This window comes from Tamandua tetradactyla, chromosome 15 (genome assembly GCF_023851605.1).
Source record: "Tamandua tetradactyla isolate mTamTet1 chromosome 15, mTamTet1.pri, whole genome shotgun sequence".
NCBI classification, from domain to species: Eukaryota; Metazoa; Chordata; class Mammalia; order Pilosa; family Myrmecophagidae; genus Tamandua; species Tamandua tetradactyla.
This window is the reverse complement of record NC_135341.1, coordinates 57040014-57051768: the sequence shown is the minus strand read 5'-3', so window position 1 is coordinate 57051768 and position 11755 is coordinate 57040014. Positions and strand designations below refer to the sequence as shown.

The 11755-nt window shown below is 37.4% G+C and overlaps 1 long non-coding RNA gene across 1 annotated transcript; it reads right to left on the bottom strand.

Annotated features, from left to right (window-relative positions):
* Nucleotides 1-2762: 2762 nt before the first annotated feature.
* On the bottom strand, nucleotides 2763-6789 carry LOC143657995 (uncharacterized). Its single transcript, XR_013163051.1, has 3 exons — nucleotides 6601-6789; nucleotides 6283-6383; nucleotides 2763-3248 (listed from the first exon to the last, which is right to left on the bottom strand). It is a non-coding gene; the product is annotated as an uncharacterized LOC143657995 (long non-coding RNA).
* Between the last annotated feature and the right edge of the window lie 4966 nt (nucleotides 6790-11755).

Here is an 11755-nt window from a genome sequence, read left to right as displayed (position 1 = left end):
CTAAAGCAGCACCCTGACGCTTTACTAGGTCATTAGTATTTGATGCATTTTAATACTAAAGTGCTGATTATTCACTATAGGCCATGGCCTTTGTAAAAGGCATCTGTCATTTAGATACAAAGATATAAACATAACATGGGAGACAGAAGTAGCAGGGGAACGTGGAAACTACGAATTCAATATTCAGCTGAGTAGGCTTAAAAGGGATTTATTTGTTGATATAATGGATAAGAGCCAAATATGTGAATTCCGGTTCCAAATTGTCCACTAATGACCTTCGTCTGTAAAATGGCACACTATTTGACAGGATTAAATGAGATAATGGATGTAAACTGCACTGAAAAATAAATGGACATTTTAGTTTTTATTTCTGAAATTGTGTCCAGAGAAATGGAAAACCGTATTAGCTAAAAAGTTTTTGATTATATTATATATAAGAAGCAATTCAATTCAAATTGGCCTAAGCCATAAAAGGAATTCATTTAGCTCAATGTCTGACAAGTCTAGAGGAAGCCTGGATGCAGGGATTCAAACCATGTAAGCTGGACTCATTTCCCCTCCCTCTGTGTTTCAGATCCAGCTCCTCTCTCAACATGGTCTCGACCATTAGGTTTGAAAAATGGCTGCCAAGAGCATCTGAGATTATGAGATTCCCGGTACAAATCTGAAGAATTAGGTATGCAACCCTAGGAGTTCAAAGAAAATCCCTAAAATTGAGTTTCTTTGGCCTTGATTAGCCTGATTTGGGACACGTGCCCATCTGCTAACTCATCACTGTGGCCAGTAAAATGGAGATATAAGGATTGGTTTAAACTAATCAGAATGGCCAGAGTGGTTGCCTTGAATAACTGTAGATGGCAGTATTCACATATCTCCAAGAAATGGATGCTCCAAGAAATGGATGGTGGAATGCCAATCAGCACAAGTGGACAACCTTGAGTCTCTGGACTCCTGGAAGTCCTTTGAACTGTGACTTGCTCAGCCAGTCTCCTTAATTGCAGGCCAAATCTGCACGAAAAACCCTACACTTCACCTGTTAATAATTTTCCTCATCCCTGAACCCTCCATCTCTAAATTTCTCCTCTTGACACCTTCCCAACTTGTTTTTTGGACCCAGAAAGTTACCTATATTCATGGTTCCTATTTCCTAAGCCCAGTTTCCTTAAATGCTTAACTAGTGAGGCTTCCATCTGATATTTCAGTGAAACATTTCTGGCAAATATCACTTACTTTTCTCAGTCTTAATCCCACATGGCCATTGAGAGTCATGTGACTTTACTGAAGGCTCCATCCTTTCTCTCTCTTTTAGTCTTTGACCAAATCATAATTTTTCTCCTTCCCTCTGGCTCACTTGAGTCTCCTTTACTGATTTCTCTGATTTGATCTATAAATGCTGGTGTGTTTCTGGCTTCTCTTCATGCTCCTAATCTCTTATTATTCCAACCTCTAACCACTCCTGGGCCTTAAGTACCATCTCAGTGCTGATGACTCCCATTCATTATATATCCAGTACAAGGTCAGATGTGTGGTTGGACATACAAGTCTGAAGCAGCAAGTTCAACTTCCACAAAGCACCCAAATAAAGAGAACACAAGCCTGAATCTTAAGGGAGTCCCTCAGATAATGCTGTTGCTGAAAACTCCCCCATATATCTAACTTCCTATAAGGCATCTCTAAGTCAATGACTATAGATCCCTCAAACTCAAACATTCAAAACAAAGTTCTTTCATTATTATTATATCCACCTCTGAATAAAAACACAAAAACCTGCTGCTATTTGGGTAAATGGTACCACTAAACAAATAGCTACCTAATACAGAAACCTCAGAATTATCCTCAGCTTCTTCCTCTCCTTCATCTCCACATCAGTTAGGGACCTAGATCTTTCTTTAACATTCTTATGCATGTTCCCTGTTGTGTCACCCAGTGAATGCCGTAATTATATCCATGTAGTCTATGGCACAATCACTCCACGTGGCCTCTCTTCTTTCATTTTGTGCATCATCTACACAGCTGATGCAGAGGACATGAAAATATGATCATATAACTCCCCTACTTGCAAACCTTCCCTTGTTTCCCATTGCATATCTGATAAATTATAAACTTCTCTGCCTAAAGGGGATGCTTTGTGATATAATGGATAGCATTCTAGACAATTTCATTTAAATCAGTTAGTGTGATAAAGTGTTATAGAGGGTTTGATCAAGACTCAGTTCCTCTTTAAACCATGTATCTACCTCTGGCATTACACCTCTATAGCAGGCATTGTCTTGTTATATTCATTATATCATTTATTACTAATAACCACGTTAGGAAATAAGTTCTCATATTAGCTCATTTTGTAGATAATGAAACTGAGGGTTAATGAGGTTAAGTAGCTTGCTGAAGATCACACAAGTAGAGCAGGCAAACAGATTAACTATGGCAACCTAATTGAGGAGTCCATTTTTTTAACCATCCACTCAAGGGTCTATGTTTCTCAATCTGGGTTCCACTAAACTGTCCAGAGATAGATGAAACATTTGCCTTGAAACCATTGTATGTATATGAATTTTTCTAGATGGGAGGATCCATAGGCCTCATGATATTCTCAAAGGAATCTGTGACACAAACAAGATGGATAAAAAGAAGAGAAAGAAGGAGAAAAAGAGCCTGCTGTAGTTTATAGGAACTTCTAAAAAAATTTTCTTGGGAGACTTTGAAGGTCTTTGGAACATTTTATATTACCAAAATCCACTCATTTAAAACTATATCACAGCTACAGATTTTTCCCTTTATTAAAAGTTGCTTCCAACAGGGTGCAGATGTGATACTTGCGAAACAAGAGGGATGATCTGTCTGGAGAGCTGGATATTGTCAAGAGTCCCTCCGGTACAAGGTCAGATATGTGGTTGGACATACAAGTATGAAGCAACAAGTTCAACTTCCACACAGCTCCAAAATAAAAAGAATTCAAGCCTGAATCTTAAGGGAGTCTCTCAGATAATGCTGTTGCTGAAGCCCAGTGATTTGTGTGGAAGGCTGAGTCCATTCAGATTCTCCCAGGTGCAAGTTTCCTTTGTTGAGGTAGTCTTCTCAGGTCTGACTATTTGCAAAGTGCCCTGCTTGCCTTGATTAATGATCCTTTCTGCAAAAGCAGTCTTGGTGATGACATGACAAAGCTCTTCTGTCCCTGTGTGTTAACAGTACAGCGGGACCATTAGCTGTTGGCAGGTCTCCCAAAATTGCTCTGAAGATGTAGAAGAATTCTAATGAAATGTAAACCATTCATCAAAATGAACACAATAGATTTTTCAAAGCTCATGCTCACTTATCAAACACTATCCCTTGTTAGGAAACAGCATTTTCCATGCAAGGGAAAAAAAGGTTTTTGGATTGTCTTCTTCATCTGTCTGTATTTTCTAAATTTTAATTTAGGAACGTGTTATTGTTATCAAGAAAAAAGAATCCATAGATTTTCTTTTTTAAAATTATTATTTTTTCTAAAGGTATATATTCTTATGGTTTCCAAAGGTGGTTTGTTATCAGAATCAACAGGAAAGATTTGTTAAAATATAAATCTACTGAATCAGAATCCTTGTACTGTAATCAGAATCTGGGTGAGTAATGCCTAAAAGTTGAGAAGTTTATGTCAAGGCCTGTTACTTGTAATGGACACTGTCGATTGCCTGCCCAATACATTTCCTATTTTTCCCTTCTTACTAATACCCAGGTTTTATTTGGATAGTCACACTTCCCTATGCAGCCTATATTTTTTTCAGAAGCTCAAACTTCCACTTGTTGAAATAGTGGCTCCTGATGATTGAAGGCAAGCACGGGTTCCATTGTGGGCATGTGACCTATGTAGTACAAACAGGTTTGGCCTCAGGACTCTTGTGAACAGTGAAACAGAAGCCCTCAGGATTTCACCAAAATTGAAAAAGGAAGCCCATCATTCTGGTGACTATGGCACCATCTTAAAACCTAGGAGAGGAACCATTCTTCAGAGAAAATTGACACGGTGGAAGTCAGAGCAGGGAGACGGAAAAACCCGAATCTTTGGTGCTACCATCAAGCTGCAAAATCAACCAACCAAGGAGTCTTTATTGTCTATGGAAGTTTAGTACACAAAACAATAAATCCCTGTCATTGAAAAGGTCAATTGAAATGAGATCTTTTCCGTTCCTTGCAATATACAGTTCTAATTGATGCACAACTTCTTATAGTCCTTGGTTCTAGCTACAAAACTGTATATCAACTGCTTTAATTTAGCCCAGCATTTGTTTGGAACAACCAGGATCAAGGTCTAATTACCCTCATGGCAGTCAAATAACATTTACTGGAAAAAAGAAAATAGAACCCAGTGCAGTAACTTAATGACTTTCTTTCTATTGAGGATTATCGCCATAGGCCCTCCATCCTAAGCATGAGACCTGACTTCAGTGTCCTGAACCTCTAGAGCTGTCTCCAGGTTCTACCTCAGCTCTTCTCTCAGATCTCCTCGTTCAGCCTGTGGTCACTAGTTCTGTTCTGTTGCCTCTGACCTGGACTCTACCTCCCTGCCCAACCATTTTGGATTGACCCTTCATTGAGACAGTCTACGTAATTTTTCAGTTCACTTCCACCTCAGATGTTTGCTTTCAAATATGCTTAGTTTTCTGGTTCATCTGCCAAGAGCTAATCCCATCCTCTAGAATGCTAGGCTATGCATCCTCTGGTCTGGTAGGAAGATGGACTGCTCTGATCTGGAGATGCTGGGGTGTACAATAAATGACAAACATCCATCTCTCTTTATCAGCAAAATGAAATCATTGTGTTGCAGCTTACTCTGAGGTCTCTTCCAGTTAAAAGATTTAAGAGGCTAGAAAACATAGACCTTGCACTTGCAGTATTTACAGGCTCACTACTGAGAATGATCCTAGAGATTAGAGAACTCAGTAATGAACATTTTCCAACAGCACTTTTCTGTCTGTGGAAGAGTTAACTTGCACAGTCATTTTGGAAAATATTTGGCAGTATCTCCTGCAACTAAACATACAACTAGTATCCAGTAATTCCATTCCTGAGTACATAAGAGAAATAAGTACATATGTCTACCAAAAGACTTATACAAGAATGCGCCTATCAATTTTATTCAAAACAAACAACATTTGGAAATAACCCAATTGTCTATCAACAGAGTAAATAAATGATGGTATATTATGAGTAGCAGAATATTGCTCAGCAATAAAATCTCCAAGATTCATCTTGAAGATAAAGTAAGGAGCAAAACAAGCCAGACACAAAAAGAGTACTTACTGTTTAATTCCTTTTATATTATGTAGAAAAACAGAAAAACTATCCAGGGGTATAAAAATTAGAATCATAGTTTCCTACAAAGGGGTGGGTGGGACTGACGTGGAGGAAGCAGGGCTGGGACGCTGAGAATGCTCTACTCTTGACCTAAGTGCAGGCACATAGATGTGTGTGTAGTTGTGTTATATGTACATGTATAAACACACATACATATATATACACCTATACTTGCATATGTATTTATGTTAAAATTAAAATTCATGAAATTGTATGTTTAAAGATTTGCATCTTGTACATATGTTACATTTCTATAAAAACATTTTTAAATGAGTGAAAGAAATTTTTGATTCATTTTATGTTTGATTGACCATACAAAAACACAGTGAGAAATTATATCAGAAAGAGTCAGAGATGGGAGAAACAAAGCTCTCATTTTACCGATGAGTACTACAGAGCCAGAAGAAATTGGCTTACTTAACAGTGCTTAGTAGATAGTCACAAAGCTAAGTCAATGTGTTTTCATTATCTCACTATTCTCAGTCTATGCAAGCAAACTAAATAGTGGAAGTAGATGAGGAATGGAGAGATGGCAGTGGAACCTGAAAGAACAAAAGAGGTTTTTTCCCCTTCACCATCCACCTCATTGTCCCTTTCCCATTTCCTTCCTTTCCCATTTCCTGACAAGCTAATTATCCCTCACCTTCTCTGGTATTCTTTCTATTCTCTCCTCCATTACCCATCCCAGCCAAACACAGCTCTTTAACACAGTGGATCCCAGAGTGATCCCAAATGAAAGAAGCCAAAAAGTAGGTAAGTAATGAGCATGTTTCCTTAAAAAAAAAAATTCATATACTTGTATAATTATTTACATCATGCCTCATTTCCAAAAAGAATTTGTCTGTTTACAAAAATGCATATAAACAAGATGATAAACAAATATGAAAGAAGTTGGTGTGACAAAGTCAGAATTGGAGGAATAAGATACTAGAGAAGAGGTCAGTAACTTACAGTGGGGAGATGTTTTCGTTGCTGTTTCTAAAACTGTAATATCTAGGTCAGGAACTCCTACCATAACTCCTCCCCAGTGGCTTTCACATTGAAGAGGGATCCTGAAAAGGAAGAAATATATCCAAGAATCTGTTTAATTTACAGCAAATTAAAGGATAAAGGGACCTTCTTATATCTGCATCAGTTGGTCCGACATATAAACATAAGACATATGAAATGATGCTTGAAATCTAAACAATATAATTGTTTCCAGGGTACAGTTGAGCTATAGACAAGTTAGAGAGAGAACATGATCAAGTCAGGCTTAAAAACTCCCACCTCAATTCCAACTCAGAGGCCTCATGGCACAGCCGTAGATCTTGCCATGTTACTCTTGTTGGTATACAGTCGGCCTCTTCTGTGTTTATGAACTGATGCACAGAATACAAAATATATTAAAATCGGTGATGGCATATACTCACTACTCCAAATGTTGACCATGCAGAAGCCAGGAAATACACATTTTAAGTATCCTAGTTTTATTGCTCATTCATCTAAGTCCCACATTTATCACTAAGATCCTAGAACCAACCAAGGAATTGTTACTTCTCATGCAAGAATTAGAGTAGTGGAAATTATAGTGGGGTCATTAATTGTCTTCTATAATTTCTGTTGTCTGAGCAACCTCAAATAGGACACTATAATTTAATTTAGTGAAAATTAAGATTTGCATTTTGTTTTTCTATATAACAACTAGAGGAGAACATGATGTGAAGATTATTAAATCCTTCAATCTTGCAGGTATTCAAGAACCCTAAGTAGTCATTAAAGAATTTGTGGTCTGGTTGGGGAGAGACGAGGCAGGGGTGTGGACTAGATGAATCCTTAGAGTTCTTCCCAACCTGGAACCACTTCCAAGCAATTACTCTCTGGTTATGAGGCCATGATCCACCCTTCCCACTTCTGCATATCTGATTTCTTAATTTAAAAGTATGCTTGGAAAAAGTTTATTTTCGATTATCTTGGTGGATAAAACTTAGGGTTCTGTGGACAGTTGATGTGCTTCCACCACAGTTCCAAAATATGTTAGTGATATAATCTTGGAGAAGTTACTTCAACTATCTTGGTCTCAATTTCCTTGCCTATAAAAGGAATACAATAATATATCCTCCTGATAGTGTTGCTGTGAAGATAGAAACCGCAGTCATGTTAACATCAACATCATTGCTTCGTTATCCTATTCACTACTACCATTACTTAGGAACGACTGGGAAAACATATGAGGAAAAAATTTTTATTTTTATAAAAAAGCAAAATATTTCACCCCCAAAGAAACAAACTAGGGCCATGTGTACATAAGTTTAGTGAAGTAGTAATGGCCAATGTTTTGCTGAGATATAGGAGGACTCAAACCTCCAAAGAAACGTCAAGGAGGGAACTATGCTAAAAGGGAACATAAAGCAAGTGCATCATCAAAGTCTTGGAATTTCCAGTAAATAATAAGAGGCTCAGACAAAAAGAAGTAGCATGCCAGCAGAGTGGGCTCAGGATTTTCTGAGAAAGTCAGCAGAGCCTGGACAACACAACAAGAGGATTCCAGACCAAAACAGAATAAAAACTACTTGCTTAGACTCAGAGTCTAAAAGTCACCTTCCCCTCCTTAGAGAGGAAAGACTTCAAGTTTATACCAGAACTTACTACATATCTTTTGTAGTGTACTGTTATAGCATTTTAAAGCTTAAATATAGTCTGTGTACTATAGTTCTAATTGTAGATGTGGATTAGGTCATTCTTAACTAATCTTTTTATTGTTATAAGAATATCCCAAGATAAAGAATCTCTCTGCATTTTTTTTCTCTGAGTATTTTTATAGATAGAAAATCCAGACCTGAGGAACTGAAGGCCTTTTGTAGTTCCAGAATCGGAAAGCCTGGTAAAATACCATGTTCATGCCTTCAGACAATACAATGGAACACGACCTGTTTTATCCAGTTCTGAAATAAACTGATTCCCATTTGGAACAATCAGATTAAAGTGATTCCTGAAGACATATATTATTTAAAACACCCTTATGCATCACTTCCCGGAAGTCCTCAAATAGATGGAAATCTTGCAAGCAGAAGTCTTATCTATTTAACCAGCAACGAGGCATACCAAGTTTTCCAAAATAACAACAAAAAATGACTTTTTCCTGGAGCTGCAGGGAATCATCTTTGCCATCTTCACCGAATAATCAACTGAAAGTGGAATTTCTGAAGAAACAATGGCCCTTAACAACAGCTTGAAGAAATCAACATCACAAGATGCTACTGTGGTCCATGGAGCAGGCAGTCTCTACCCTGCAGAGATTAAGGGAAAGAAAGCACTTTGTTCTAGGTGCCCTAAAGCCAGGCACATCCCAAGCCCCTCTATCCACACTCCTCTTATAACTCTGCTGCAGGTGCCACTTTTAAACCAATCCCTCACTAATTGGTCCCTTAACAGCAAAGAGTGAATGATGGCAACGATGACAATATTAGCTGACACTTATGAATGCTTATTATGTACCAAACACTATTATAAGTGCTTTGTTCCACACCCAAATATTTGATTTTCCCATCACTCCATGAAATAAATATTATTATTATAATACGTGTTTTGCAGATGTGGAAGCTGAAGCATAGAAGAGCTAAATGACACATTCAAGGCCACACAGCTAGTAACAAACCAAGGATTTAAAATTGAGCTGTTAATTCTAGAGTTCATATTCTCAACCATCATTTTCTACTGCCTCTTGGAAAAGTGAGCTAACCTGATGGCTGTCCATTTTTCTCAGGGTTCAGAGCTTCCTCCAGGTTCTAAGCTAGACCAACATTAAAAAGAGGGGAGGAAAGTGTAGGAAAAGGGACAAAACGCTCTCAGGAGAGAGAAATAGAATCAATTTAACAAGCAATCCCATAATTTAATTTCTATACTTGCTAAATATAGAGCTTCTTCTTTTAAAACTATTTTTTAAGAAAACAGGAAAAATATTAATGCAAGCATAGCGGGGCAGAGAAAGGACCCGAGACCAAGTAAATTGTTATCTGTAGATCATTGTACAAATGTAAGGTATTCTTAGCAGTTTTTGAAACCTATAAGAAATTCAATAAATACAATTCTGCCCAAAGACTAATTCACTGTGAGTCTGCAGAGTGCTTAGCCAATGTGTTAACTCTTTGCAGCTGCTTGCAGTCTTTTATCACAGTAACAGTTATTTAATCTTCATGTGCCCCTATTATCAAGGGATAATATTTGGGCACTGAGGGGAAGTGTGAGGCAGATGGGGTGAGAGCACTCAAAGTGAAAGAATGAGAACTTAAGTACTTATTCATTCAGCAAATTTTTATGGAGCATTTCCTAGTGCCGGGAACAAGTGCTGAGGATACAAGGAAGACTCAGATGGGCTACCATTCTCTGTAGGAGTTTCAAGGCTAGTGCAGGAGTCCACAAACTTCTTCAGTGAAGAGCTAGATTATAAATGTTTTTGCTTTCTAGATGTTGCAACTACTCAACTATTTTTTTAAAAAAACTTTTTTATTGTATAGTGTAACATATATACAAAGCAAAGAAATAAAACCAATAGTTTTCAAAGTACTCTTCAACAAGTAGTTACAGGACAGAACCAAAGTTTGTCATAGGCTACATAAGATCCTCTCAGGTTTCTCCTTCCAGCTTCTCCAGAATATAGGAGGCTAAAAGGCTTAAATATTTTTTATCATCACAATCGGCATTTTTTCCTTCTCTTTTTGTGAAAAATAACATATATACAAAAAGCAATAAATTTCAAAGCGCAACCCCACATTTGGTTGTAGAACATATTTCAGAGTTTGACACAGTTACAATTTCACAATTTTAGGTTTTTACTTCTAGCTGCTCTAAGATACTGGAGACTAAAAGAGATACCAATTTAATGATGCAGCATTCATATTCATTTGTTAAATCCTATATTCACTGTATAACTTCACCATCATCTTTGATCTTCCCATCTCTCTCTTTAGGGGTGTTTGGGCTATGGCTATTCTAACTTTTTCACGTTGGAAGGGCCTGTTACTAATATGGGGTAGGGAGATGGACTATCTGATGTTCTGGAGAGGCTGGGCCCTCTGGGTTTCAGGACTTAGCTGGACCAGGGACCCATCTAGAGGTTGTAGATTTCTGGAAAGTTACTCTAGTGCAAGGAACCTTTGTGGAATCTTATATATTGCCCTAGGTGTTCTTTAGGATTGGCTGGAATGGTCTTGATTGGGGGTTGGCAGGTTATGATAGGTAGCAATGTCTAACTGAAGCTTGCACAAGAGCAACCTCCAGAGTAGCCTCTGAGTTCCTAGAGGCTTTTGTAGCTATTGCCAGTGTCTTTTAGCAATGCAGTGAAGTAGCTGAGGAAAAGTCTGTTGCCATTTGATTTTTTGTTTCCCCTTAAAGGTGATTCCCCAGAAGATTCTTTTTCTTTCAAGTTCAGAAACTTTATTAAGATATGTCTCAGTGATCCCAATACGAAAGTCTTTTTCTTTCAATTGGAAATTTTAGTTCATTTATAATTACTGAAATGGCAAGTTTATTATGTTTTCTTTTTCTACTTTTAAAAGCTTCTTCACCATGTCATCTTTTTATGTTTTGTATTACTTCTAATCTTTGGTAGCATACATACTTTTGTTCTAGTAGTTACTGTAATTTATACAGAATCTGTTAATTCCTCACTATAAGTAATGATGAATTTAAAATATTTCCTGTTTCTTCTCCTTTGTTCTCCCATCTTCACCACCCAATTTTAGTCAACAGTTTTATTTTATTTTATTAATAACTTTGTAATGTTCATTTATGTAGTGGTTTAGTATTTTCTTTCTTGTTTTTTGCTGAGGTTGTTTTGATCTCTTCTTATCTTCTTGCTAGCTTTTTCCTTGCTTCTGCATTTTTGTTTTATATTCTTGGCCATTGAGGTGATAGGGTAATTCAGTTTATTTAATCTACGGTGTTTTTTATCTGTTTGATTGCAACTTTTTCTGAAGAGTTGTCTTTCCCTGCCAGTTTTTTGTTGTTGTTGTTCAAGTTTGTGTGTGTTCAGTTGATTACACAGTGGGCTTGTATATGTCTTGACCTGTTACAGTCACAGCCTTGTCAGGTATGGGTGTTCTGTGAGATTGTTTACACAACATCAAGGCCTAGCTGTGAGCTCCAAGCTGGTCTTAGCAACACCAAGTCCTCGCTGATATAACCAGGCCAGCTCCTGAATGTCAGAGGCTGCTCTCCTCTTTCTTTTTTTTTTTAATATTTTTACTGAGAAATCTTCACACACATGTAGCCCATAATCATGTACAGTCAATGGCTCACAATATTATTCCATAGTTGTGTATTCATCACCATGATCATTTTTAGAACATCTGCATCATTCCAGAAAAACAAAGAAAAAAGAAAAAAAAAAACTCATATATCCCATACCTGTTACTGCTCTCTCTCATTGACTATCAGTATTTCA